The following is a 14,015-nucleotide window of genomic DNA, read 5'->3' as shown; positions in this document are numbered from 1 at the left end:
CCAAATGCACCAGTGACCTTGAGTAACCCTGGGGCCACTTGATCTTAAGTAAATCCAAGTTTCAGTTCCTCAGCCAGCTCTTCACTAATCCACCAGTTCTAATCCTGGTTCTGGCAACTTTTACTCCCTACACTTTAACTCTCTCTCTTTCACCTGAACCTTCCCCCAAGTATCCCAAGTACCCCAAGCACACACATACGTACCGTACCATCCAAGTTAGGAACTTACCGATGTGTAGGTGGGTTGTATGTGTGTGAACTGGTGAGTGTGTATATCGTTGTGTGTATGATGTATGAATTAGTGCTCTGTGTATGTGTACTGAGTGTGCAGGTATTGACAACTGATTTTGTCTAATTTTTAGTGTGTAGTGTGTATGTGCTTGAATTGGTGATGGGTATGCATGTGCCTAGGCTGGTTTGAATGTGTATGTGCCTGAGCTGGTAGTGTGTGTGTATGCACCTAATTCATTTGTGTTTGTATATGTGCAATTATGTCACACCCTCCTGTCTAACAGCACAATATTGAGATCCTGAGAGTTGGCCCGACCTCACACAGCAACAACAGTTATTTGTTTCATAAAAGCCACTTGTTTGCTGTGACTTCTTATGGGTTCAGATGGTCTAGCCTGGCTCCAACATAGACAACTCAGTGTGTATTCTATTAATTGGCTATGTTCATTTATCATTTACATTTTTAGCTGTTATGATGGTGGGGGAGTTAATTGCAAACAAAAGAAAATGTGACATTTAAAGAGTCACATAAACTTTCTAGAGATTGGACTCTCAGAACTGCTGTGGCTCATGCTTCCATGGCAATCGGCAGTATGCATCTTTCAGTAAGCTGTTAATTATCTCCCTACATATCTTTTTACTTGCAATTCATGAACTGTTTTGGAAAAGCATAAATACATCTCTTGGGATAAAAAAATGGAATATAAATGAGTTATTTCTACAGAAGTGTGCTTATTACTTTGCCCATTTCCTATCGATTTTTTGATAAAGAATTGTTGCTGTATAAAGTATCCTGCAGGCAGTATTCCTTTACTTACCTGCAAGATGTTATCTTGCTTTAAGGAATAAAAATTGTTAAATATGTAAAGGTAGTCAAATCTGGCATTTTGCAAAATCAATTTGTTTCTAAACTCCTTAAGAATAGTCAAAATGACATTATATTCTAGGACTTTTGTGGAGGTGGATGTGTTGGGGACTGGGAGATGTGTGTGAAATAAGGATAAACTCCAATCCAACCATGGATTCTTTCATTTATTTCCATAGAAGGTGCTTTTCTTTAAGAACATCCACTAATAAATGTTGACAAATTGCCCTCAACCTTTTAATATACTCTACTAGTGTATATGTATATGTTACCCACATACTGTTTATCACTTGGTTCAATTTATTTGCATAAATATTGTACTGTAAGGATGGATATTGAATACATTGCCATATTTACTACTTAGTAATAGGTTTGTAACAAAGTGAGTGGCCCACCAGAAGAGCAGAAGGAAACTCCTATAGAAAGCAATTCAATCAATATTAAGGGGGGGGGGAAATCCTCTAGAAACTCTGGTAAAAAAAAAAAAAAAAAGAAATGCATACTCCTTGTCCATTTTAATGGTACTTGGGAAAAGTGTTCACTCAGAAGGAATGAGTAGGAGCTCACCTTTTTCATTTGATACCTGCAGCATGTGAAGAAGTTGGAAAAGGTATCTAATTCTTGTTACATATTGAATACTGCATATGAGAGAATTTTAGCACCAGTGGAATAAAGCCATCCAGAAGACAGGACAGGAAATACTGCAGCTGGAGGGGAAGGAGTCAGTTGATTTCAGCTGAGATGGGGAAATGAAAGACAGGGTGGGTGAGGAGATGTTCCTTTTTTGATCATGACAATGGGTGTATGGACATTTGGTTCCCCAGGGACAAGTAGCAGCAATGCACCTTACTCCACAGTCACTTCTTGTCCCTAGGGAACACCTGCGCCACGTGTGCTCTGGCTTACGGCAAGTTGCCCCAGGTAGGGTAGGGAAGACTGAGGCCAGCAGCCTTATCTGGGATCCTGGGAGCCTGCCAGGGCTACAGCCACAGTGATTCTGCTGTGCTAAGCCTGGCTGGCAGCAGAGCACAGCTCTGGGCAGCCTGGGTCTACTTTTCAGCAGTGCATGCTGGCCAAGCATGTGTTGCTCTGTTTGTTTTTTCCATGGCATTTTTTGTTTTTGTCTTGTTTTTTGTTTTTTTGTTACCCTTGGATATCCAGGGCTCAACTAAACCCATGGAAAAAAACCCCGGTGTAGCATACACTAGGGCAGTGTGCCCTTGCAATGCAGAGAACACTGGACTGTGCGATATGTGGCGCTGCAAACAGTTTGTAGCGCCACATATCGCACAGCTGCATTTGCTTGGATCCAGTATGTCCATGAAATCCTGTGATTTACCTCCTCCAGGGACTGTAATTTCTTTTGTAAGAATATTCTAGGTTTTTGACAATGAATAGCCCTTTTTTGTTCCCCAAAGTCCTATCTTTCAAATTTATTTAACTAGTAATAGAAATCTTTTTGGATTCCACAAGCCTATTTACTATGCCTCAAGCCCTAGATACATCAGTGTTATTTCCAAAAGATATACTTCTCAAGGCCAATTACAGGCAATTCATAATTTTATTTTAACTTCCTTTAGTTTAATTAGGACACCACACTGGGTTAATGTTGTTTGCCATTATTTAAAAAAAAAAAAAAAAAAGATTAACTTTTATTTTATTAATCAGTTTACCACTTTAATTTTCTCATGTTTTGACAATCAAGAATGTGGCAAGTAGACAGATCCAATTATGCATCAACTACTTGCATAATCCCAGGCTATAAGTCTCAGTAAGTATGTAATGGCAATGTGCACTTACTGTCTTTCCAGCAGTAACAAATCTGGGGATTTGATAACTTTTACAGGCCCCTTTCAAGTGAGTTTAGAGAGACAATTTGTCACAGAAAAATGATCTTAGGACCTGCTGTCATATATATTTTTTAAAGTATAACAGTTTACTGCTGTAACTTTAAAATGTTCCTAACTTGTTTCACATCACAGGGATTTAAATATAATAAGATGGCACTGTATAAAACTGTCAGAAAGTTTTGTTGTTGTTGTTTTTTAAATCAACAATTGATTTACATGGAATTATTCCTGATTTTTAGGAACTTTTGGGGGCAGAGCAGAGACTGAAATTACTGAAAAAAATTCCTTCAGAATTATCCTCTGCTTCCAATTCAGAAACTTCCATCTCCTAGATTCTCCTTTTTCTATGACAGGCAGATAGTAAGTTACAGTAATTTTTATTCTATGGGGGAAAAAAAAAATCATTACATCGTATATTAAAGCACATAATGGGAATGGCGTAACTACAGGGATAAATTTGGCCCACTGTCAGTTCTCTTATCGAGAACTTTTCAGTGTCTTCAGTTTTGTGGTATGACCCAACAGGCCTAATTAACCTGGGCAGAACACCATATTAATACAAACACTTTGTTCTGGTACCAGAGTTAGTTTGACTATCTCTGCCTTCCATGACAATAGATTGTACCATGGAGTACTGCTTGACTTTTCATCAGCAATTTGCATTATTTTAACTCATATACAATGTTATGGAACATGCTTGTATGAAAGACTGTAGTTTCATTATAGCCCACGTAAGTGCGCACATGTGAAATTAATATGACACAATAAACTCTGGCACAGTTTGTGTTGTAATTTATTGCTCCTGGGTGTAGTGTTTACATATGAGCCCAGGACTGCAGTATGTTGAGCCAGTGCAGAGCATCCCCAGCTGACAGGATGTCTGTGGTGTCATCTTGCCTGCCTGGAGCTGCTCCACCTTGGCTCAATGTACTGTAGAGTGACTAGCTAGGGCACAAGGGTGCTACTGTAGCACCCTCATGCCTCAATCACCATCTCCATGTATATTGTGTTGGAGTAACTAACTCCATCATAGAACAGTACTTGTGCTGGGCAGTACTATCCTACGACAATCTTAATTAGTTTACTCCAGCTTAATAGCACCGCTTGTGTAGATTGTGACCCTTTACTGTGAAACTAATTGGGCAACTCTGCAGTAAGCGTCTCATGTAGATGTACATAATGAGTCATTTCAAGCAAGTTTCAGAGGGCTCTGGCTCATATTCAAATTAAAACGGGATAGAAACCAGCTATAAAGTTGTTACACATTTTCAAGCACGAATTTTGTAGCTGGTTGGTTCATTTTATAGATGGATGGACACTATTATGTTGTGATAATTACTTTAAACATGTGGCTGGTCTAAATTTATTGTGTGATTAATCACTTAATTGCAAGATATAGGTAGCATATAAATTCATTAGAGCAGATTATGTTTTCTGTTGTCTTCACAGTGTCTGCCACTATGGGGCCTGGGCTTTTTTGTTAATAGCATAAAAATGTTTTTGTTTCGTTTTGCGTTTTTTTGTTTTTTAAACAAATCTTGGCTTAGTATCATTTAATTTTTACTACTAATGATAAATGATGAAGAGTGATTGCATAGATATTCCAAACTGGCGTAGGTTTAAAACTATGTTTGAGTTCTAGGTGGAGTGAAGTTTGGATTTGAATTCAATGACAGTTTAAATTTGAGTTCAGATTTAACAGGCTGATTTCAGTGTTTTACCTCAAATGATAGAAGTCCCACTAATTTGTGAAAAACAGTATTTCTGAGGTTTTGCATTTTTCTGTTGATGTCTAGGATTGCTATTCTTCTATAACAGTGGTTCTCAAACTTTTTTTAGACACAAGGCACCCTTCCATAACTTTTGGGAATTGGGTGGCACTGCATTTCAAAAACTTACTTATTTATTACAGTTTTTACCCCAACTGCAGAGAGGCCAGGCAATGGGGGTGAAGGAATGGCCAGGCAGAGATGAGCCTGAACTTGTACTTATTTGATTATCTCATTAATTCTTTTTACCATAGTGAAGTAACTTTTATGGTATATGTCAGTGACCCTGAAATTGGGTAAAGTGTTGAACCTGGGTGGTGAGTTTTCTATGTAGAACACTGTATACTTTTTGGTTTGTATATTCTCTCTTTCCCCCTCATTTCATGGCAAGTAGTTAAATGGAAAAAGAAAAGAGGTCAAACACCTTTTCAGAGTGTATATTACAATTTTCATGCTTTGCTGATGGACTTTTTTCCTGTCAGTAATGCAAATGGAATTTGCCAGGCTGATAATTTATGCACCAAACTCTTTCATTGCATACACCATATTTATTTGCCTACCAAATGCACATTTTCTCCCAAAACTTACCCTCTGCTTAAAATATGCATTCTCAGAAAGTAAGCTTCCCTGTATTAGTAGAGATGAAGTTCACTGTTCAGGTTCTGTGCTATGGTGTTGAGCTTTCAAAGTTACTACCAAATTAGCAGTAACTTTTGGCTGAGCAGCCAAAAGCTGTTGCCAATTGGGCAGTGGCTGTGAAAAAAGTTCAACACTCTACCTTTTGCCAACACTGTGGAATGTATTCTTCTTGTGTGGTCAGAATTGTGCCATGACTCCAGAAAAAAATCTTTTTTTCCTCATTCTGTCATCTTAGGGGGAAAAAGTCTGTGTCTTACTTGGGAGTGTGCGGTAAGAAGAAAATATGGTAAGTTGGAGGAGAATACCTGACTCATCTGAATATTACTAGGTTATACCTCAAATTCACTTTTCACTGGCATGATACCTCCTCCTTAAAGTCATATTTCCAGTAATCCTTTCTAAGTGTTATCTTATAAATATGTTACCTAATACTATGCAATACTGCTGACCCTTACTGATATTATTTGTGAAAAGCTATTCAGAGGAATGCTATTATATAAACAAACAAAATCTGGTAATACAGAGGCAGACACAGAGGATCCAACTTTGCAAATACTATCTCGAATACTGACTACTTTCACAATATGTCTGTGTACTTAGCAGGACTATGCATAGCAATACCTTGCTTGCAGCCTTACATGCCAAATGATTTACTTCCTTTATCATATCTTCTTGTATATAACACACCTTTTTTCCCTCCCACCCCCAGCCAAACCAGGGGAAATTTGGGTGCCCATTATATGTGAAGAAAAGGGCTCCCCATGGGCCTGGAAACTGGGGGGGAGGTTGGGTGCAGTGGTGGCAGTATAATTGCAGTGGCTGACCCCATGACCCACCTCCCCAAAGTTGTGCCAGGTTAGGATGGCACATAGGGGTGGTGTGTGTGGTTGGTACTCTGGGTTCAACCCAGCCCACAGCCCTGGACTTAGCATGTGGCATGTAACTGGAGATGGCAATCCAGATTGGTCCTTGCCAATTTGCCACCTAATCACAGAGCTAACATGCGAGAATGGGCCCTTCTGGGCCGCACAGCCTTAGAGCTAGCATACTAGCTTGTAGGGGTATGTGAAATGGGCCGTATTCAATTCAGATTTGAATTTGGGCCAAATCAGGGACAGTGATTTGACTTGTTGATTTGGATCACTGTCCCTGATTCGATTTGGCTGAATCTGAAGAGTCAATGCTGATTTGGAGAATCAGTGATTCAGACATAGACACAGTTTTAAATGTTTTTTTTCTACATATCTCGAGGTACCAGGCATGGCTCGTAAATGTGATGCTGGGGCAGATGGAGTGTCCCACCCCCCCTTCCCCCCCCGCATGCTCAGTGGTGACCCCAGAAGTGGGTTGGAAGTACCTCTGGCCCGCTTCTGGGTCTGCTGCTGAGCATGCTTGGGAGCCCCCCCACACTTCTGTGGGACACTCCATGAGCCCCACCATTGCAACATTCATCAGCTACCTGCTACTTAAAGGTATGTAGAAAAAAACCCATTTAAAGCTGTGTTTATGTCTGAATCTCCAAATCTTTCTAAATCAATTCGGGGAGGGTTCAGATTTGATTTGGAGAGATTAAAGGGTCCTCTGATTGGATTCAGATTTGGAGAGTCAGCCACCAAATTGGGCCGAATCTCCATCAAATTAAATCGGGGATACACTGCCATTTCTGTATGGTCTGTTTTTAGGATTTATGAGCAAAATGTTTGCCATGGAAATCTTAAATAGATAATGCATACAAACAGGTGAGTGCAATTACATTTGCAAATTAAGCCATTTTGAAGGAATTATTTCTCTGTTTTAAGTGAAGAAATAATTCTGAGGAAAGAGGGGCTGAAAAATATGGTTGCAGATGTGAATGTTAATTCCCCAAAGCAATTGGGAATAGCTGCAAAATTCAGACCCTGGACACTCACTGGAACAAAGGTCATGTTTGCACCTGAGGTTTTGCTTTAGTTCTGTTTCCATGTTAAAAAATGTTGACTGGAGGAAAAAAAAAAAAAAAAAGCTTACTTTCTAGGATGAATGAAGGTTTAGGCAGTGTAATCATCATTGTTTTGGAATGTATCTTCTTTTCCCATGAACTATTCCTCTTTTTTTTTTTATAATTTGTCATTCATAAAAGTAGAAAAAGAGGAGTGTTTTATGTCTGAGGTTCAAGAAAGTTCATGTAACTCTTGTTTTTACTGATCTTGGCTTTCAGGTCTTCTCCTGCCTTTTACTTGGGTGTAGGAGGGGAAAGAAGAAGAACATTTGAGAATATTGCAAAGGCTTCTTGCAGTGTTTCCAGTCTGACCAGAATGTATGGCAGACAGACTTTCTTACCTTTTAGGAAAGTTTTGGGTATTTACCTAACTCTGACTTCTAAACGGTTTGAGGTTCACCCATCAACAGTTATAACTGGAGGGTGTGTGTGTGTGTGTGTGTGTGTGTGTGTGTGTGAGAGAGAGAGAGAGAGAGAGAATGCCTAGTGTGGAACAAAGAATGTGTCTGCATTTTCTCACATTTTACAGGTCAATGAAGAGAACAGCAAGTTGGTGTCATTTTGAAGGTGAGGCTGCTCCTATCTCAAGTTTAATTTTGAGATGGAAATGTGCTTTATATATTGCCCTTCCAAATGTATTCATCTAGATGTATTTTTCCCCCTTATACCTGAGGGAAGATTACTAGAGGTTACCTCAGGACAGCTTCAGTCACCTTATGGAAAGAAAATGTTTTGCTTGTCTCTGTCCTATCCCTCCCTCCACTAACAATGATGCCATTTCAAAATATTACTGTTGTATTTTTTTACAAGATAATAGGTACTTTAATATGTAGTTAAATAATGTGCCATATATTTTGCCTGATGCTATTAATTTGTGTTTTATATTCAGCTTATGAAAGAGCAATTTTGAACTTAAGTTAACAGCACAACTAAAGACTATTAGTTGACAAAAATATAGTTTTTTAGGATGTCATCTACTGTTTGCTTGACCAATTGTATCCTGTAATCTTTTAAACCTACTGTGATAGCCAGAACCAGAGGGATTAATAAGCAACAATATGTGCTTCTTGGAGGCATTTGGCATTTTGCCTAAATAGGTAATATTAGTTAATATACGCTTTGTAAATTTGTAAACTGCAAATGTAACTTGTCTGTCATAAGTTTAACCAAACTGATAAATTAACTGTTCATGGAACTGACTGGGTCCCATAGGCAAAGCTGTAGCTGTGAGATTAGCTGGCCTAACGGTTTTTTGCTCAGGGTTCAGCCTTAGCGATAAAAACTGGATCTAACTGCTAGGCACATCCAAACACATTCCAGGAAAGCATATCCCAAGAAAGCATATTCAACTGAAGCCTAAAGGGGTTGGGATTTAGGTGGAGCGATGTCAATTTCAAACCTAAAGGTACTGCATCATAATTTGCTTATTGGATAAACCTGAGTCTGGGTAGTAACCTTTTATGATAATTTTAACACCTTTCAATCCCATAGGGTAACAGCTATAGGGCAATACAGTGAGTGGCCCTGAGGCCAACAGATTAACATAAGACTAGGTATAAAAAACACATGCATCAGATGACTAGCAGGAAGGAAGGAACAGAACGGTCATTTCTCTCCCACGCCTGGACCCCAGACTCCCGGTGTGAGTGAGAATCAGATCCTGAGCAAGGGACCTTCCCCGGTAATCCCTCTGACAGCGTCGATCATCAGGGATGCCTGACTTCGCTGGAATCACTTGGCGCGCACCTGGCATTGAGGGACTATCGATAAGTTGCCAACCCATGTCTGTCTATTTGTTGTTTTGAACAGCCCAGTGTGGCTAATACCCTCACAGTGCCCAGTTGGCCTGTGACAGATTGATCGATCTATCAATCTATCTATCTATCTGTTATTATTATCTGTTGTCATTATTTTACTATTAGCTCTTTTATACTGCCTTATCTGCTTATTGCATTTATCTTTCTGTTAACTGTTGTGTGTGTAAGCTATAATAAATTTGCCTTTATTCCACTCCCAAGTTTTGCCTCCTCGATCCAAAACTGAATCAAACAGCCCAGTTGGCCTCTGATAAAGTTGATACACTCACAGTGCCCAGCTGGCCTGTGACAACCTTCTCCCATCGGTCTTATTTACTAAAATTCTTTTTATTATTGTGTCCATCATTTTACTGGTGTGTTGCCCAAAAATGAACACAGTACTCCAGTTTTGAACTCACTGGATCTCAGTTGAACTGAAAAATTAGCTCTGTTATGTACATATAACATCCAGATTGAGATGTCCTTTTTGCACCCATCTCTTTGTTGACTCTAGGTTGTGATCCCAGACCCTTTTCTGTTGTGCTGCCACTTAGCAAGATCTTACTCATTTTTATTATTTGTGAAGTTGTTTTTTTTTTTCTTTCCCCTCACTTAATTTAGTCTTCTTCACTTCAGGCCATCACTCCAAATTGTCAGGATGATTTTGAATTCTGACTATGTCTTCTAGATAGCTTGCAAACTCTCCTCTTCTTCCCTTGCTTGGTGTTGTCCACAAATAGCATAAGTGTACATTCCCTCTCCATCCTCCAAGTTGTTAATGAAAACTTTGGTGTTCACTTTTGGACCACACCATGCTGGTTCCGTGCCACCACATGGGGCTCCCAGTACTGCAATTGGGAGCCATATGCCATTGGGTTAGGCCAGGCTAGCTCCATTCTTTCACGTGGGGCTTCCAGCATTCCAGTGGGAAGCCTCATGTGGCAGCGTGGAGCCCTCCTGGCCCAATGGCATGCAACTCCCTGCAGCTCCCACAGCACATGCCATTAGGCTGGGTGGGCTCCATGCTGCCATATGGGGCTCCTTGCACTGCAGCCAGGAGAACCACACACTCACCCACACTCCCCATATCCACCCATACACATGTGCATCATTGGTCCTGGCAGACTCTGTGCTGCTACTTGCAGTTCCTAGCACTGTGGGCAGGAGCGTCCCTTCCCACTCACCAGCTATCCAGTCATGTGCTATCATGCTCAGTGGCTCCACATGGGGCTCCAAGGTGGAGATTTGGGAGCCCCATGGATGTGGAAGCATAGAGCCTGACTGGTCCAATTGCATACAACCTCTGAAAGGCCAAACTCCCACTGGCTTTCTGAGGGGCATCTGTGGGCCAATAATAATTGTTTTTTGGAGAGGCCCAGTGGGCCACATAGGATGGTCTGGTGGGCTGCATCCAGCCTGTGGGCGGTATTTTGCCTTCCTCTATACTAAGCTCTTTGCAGCAGTATTGTTTGTGTGCTGGTTAGATACACAGATGAATGCAGCTCAGTCTTTCCATGACTTACATACTCCTAGCCCTGATCCGGCAATGATTTTAAATATATATAAAGTTTTAAATATTGAGTTCCGTGAGATTTACAGTTAAGCATGTGATCAAAGATTCTTTTTATTTCAGCATATTTTGTGGTTTTCTATGATCAAAGTTTTGTACGAAGCAATCTTTCTATTGCTTTAGCCAAGAAAGAGATAGCTGTACCCTAATTCAACCCCTTAGCAAGTCGTGTGTTGTTTGTAGTATTGCCTTCCTGTGATTTATGCTAGGGGAGTGCCTCTTTTAATCTCTGTCTGTAGTTTCATGGGAGCACTGCCAGTAGATGCTGCCTGAGGAATGTGTCCTATAGGCGTAAATGAATTAAATACTTCCAAGACGTTTCTAGCTTAAACACAGAAATGATAAAACTCTTTGGAATAAGTAATATATCTTAAATGGCATTTAAAATACTTTAAGTGACAAAAAAGAAGAGAATGGCTTTCTATTATCAGTTGTGTAACTTTCTGACAATATACCGCAAAATTTGAAAGTCCTGTGCCAAATGTTCAGTCAATTTGTGTAAAATGCTTTTTGCTCAGCAACCATATCAATAAACTTTCATTGGCTAAGGGGATATAGAGAACTTAGTCATAACTAAATAGAATTTTTAGTCTTAAAAAAAAACAACAAATCCTCAGTTTCAAATTCAATTTACCTGTTACATATCAGTTTAATTATTTCTTGGGGAAAAATGCGTTCACTGAAATTTGTCAATCAATAAAATATTTTTAGTTTATCTTAAATGTTAAATATTAGTTGAAGACACTAGTCTAAAAGATAGTTTCAAGATTCTGTTGTCTGGCTACTTTCAAAAAAATATTTTGTCCAACCCTCATTTAAATTCATTAGGATTCCTTTAATTGATTTCAATGGTTGTTGCATTGGGTCTGCAATACTACTATTTATCCCTGGGGTCATTTGGGGATTTAACACACTTTAATTTTTATCCAGTACGTACACAGATTTTGGTTCTTCTTAACTTTTGAATTTCGTGGCCAAAATGAACATGTAGTCTACAGTTGTAGTGAGTCTGGAGTGAGGTCCCTCCCTTGTTTACCAAATAACTGGATGAAACAGGTCTTATTTATAGTGGCTCCTAAACAAGAAACAGAAAATGTCTATATTTTAAAGACACGTTTCATGAAGACCTCCTTCTGTTTTGTTTTTTTTTCTTTTTAAATGAAGAAGATGTTATCCATGTCACAGCAAGATGACAAACATGCCACATGTCAGTTTTGCAGATTCACGTTTCAGAATAGAATTGCACTGCATAAGACTCGCATATGTGGTTTCTGTGAGGATACACTTTTGCTGGATTATTTGTATAATACTAACTGATTCCAAAGCTCATCTGATGTAGTATAGTTAAAAATGCTATTTCTGTGCAATGTAACCATTGCCTAAAATAGGCCCCTTCCTCCTCATATTCAGTTTGGTAGCAGAACTACCATGTGACATCTGTGCAGTTCAGATCAGGCATATATACTATCTCAAATTAAGTAGATTAATCAGTTCCTTGCCCTACAAGTTTTTTGAGCCCCAACAAAACTTTTTTGAATTGATAAATGCTGCCTCCACACTGCTGTTCTTTATGGCTCAGATTTTTAGGTTTTTCAGCTTTTACCAAGCATAAAAAATACGTCAAAACAGAAGGCTGGATGAAGCTTGGACTAAGCTAGATGACCGTTTGGCTCAATACACATGGTGTTTGCTTGCAGGAGGATGCTAATCTTGGTGCATCACTCTCCCACTGGATTTGGAGGATCTGCTAAAAGCAGTGTTGATGGTACTTCTCCAACAGCTTTAGATGTCTCCTGTACATTGTTCATGTCAGCTCTGTACAGCAAGGTGATGATCATGACTGCTTAATTAAGCCATGAGCTTGGTTTCAGATCTGATGTGATCTTTGAACGCCTATTTCTTCAGGCATCTAAAGGCTGCATTTGCACATTTGAGGTGATGTTGGATTTCTCCGTCAATGTCAGCCTTCTGTGAGAGACAGGTTGCGAGGTATGGGAAATACTCAACATTCTCCAGTGTCTCACTGTGGATCTGGATTACTGGGTCTGGGGACTGTTCATTAGGAACTTTTTGGTGGGGGACCTTAGACTTCTGAATATTAAGCATCAATCCCATTTTCTTGTATGCCTCAGTAAAGACGTTGACGATTGCCCGAAGGTCTACTTTTGAGTGAGTACGCACACTACAGCATCATCAGCATACTGGAGCTCAATGATTGAAGTCAAGGTGGTCTTGGTTTTGGCTTGGAGTTGGCTGCAGTTGAACAGCTTACCATCCATTTGGAAATTTACTCCCCTCCAGCTGGAAGTTTTTTGGTGGTCAGATGTAGCATTGCAGCAAGGAATATTGAGAAGTGTGTTGGAGTGATGACGCAGCCTTGCTTAACTCCCATTTAACCTCAGAGATCTATGATAGGTCAATTACTGAGGACCACCACTCTCATATTGTCATGTTGCAGGCAGAGAATGATGACAAATTTTGTTGGGCATCCATACTTCAGAAGGACAACAGTACAGATTTGAAAGCATTCATGAGGTCAAAAAAGGCCATGCCAAAGCATATGTTGTCCCCAACATTTCTTCTGTAGCTGGGAATTTATGAAGATCATGTCACTTGTGCCTCTTGATGCCCTAAACCCACACGGAGATTCCAGAAGGAACTCTTCAGCAAGTGCAAGGACATGGTTCAGAAGGGTTCTCACAATGATCTTTCCTGTGGGGGACAATAAGGCAATCCCTCTGTAGTTTCCACAGTCAGACTTGTATCCTTTCTTTAAAATTGTCACAATCATGGCATCCCTGAGGTCATCTGGGATTTCCTCATCATTTCAGATCCTTAAGATGAGGGAATGAAGCTGTGATGTGAGCTTCTCTTCTCCGTGTTTGACTACTTCAGTGGGGATTCCATCCACTCCAGATACCTTGTTGTTCATAATTTGCTTGATGGTTTTCCTTACCCCATCAAGGGTTGGAGGGATTCCAAGATCATCTCTGACTGTGTCTTGGGGGATGAAATCTGGGCAATCTGGTGGTTGCGTCAGAGGATAAAGCGGACCTCTTTAACCAATTCTTCACCTCCGTTTTCTTGTGCAGAGACCGGGACTTCCCTGCTGTGATAGAAGCCGGATGCGAGGGGATCGCCTTCCGACCTCAGGTTGGGGAGGACCGGGTTAGAGAGCTTCTGGAGGGGCTGGACGCGTTCAAGTCAGCGGGTCCGGATGCTCTCCACCCCAGGGTGCTGAAGGAGCTAGCTGGGGTTATTGCAGGGCCCCTGGCACGGCTCTACGAGCGATCGTGGTGCTTGGGCCAGGTGCCAGAC

Source organism: Alligator sinensis, unplaced genomic scaffold (assembly GCF_000455745.1).
Source record: "Alligator sinensis unplaced genomic scaffold, ASM45574v1 scaffold362_1, whole genome shotgun sequence".
In the NCBI taxonomy this organism is placed as follows: domain Eukaryota; kingdom Metazoa; phylum Chordata; order Crocodylia; family Alligatoridae; genus Alligator; species Alligator sinensis.
The sequence above is the reverse complement of the archived record's forward strand: the minus strand, read 5'-3'. Positions refer to the sequence as shown.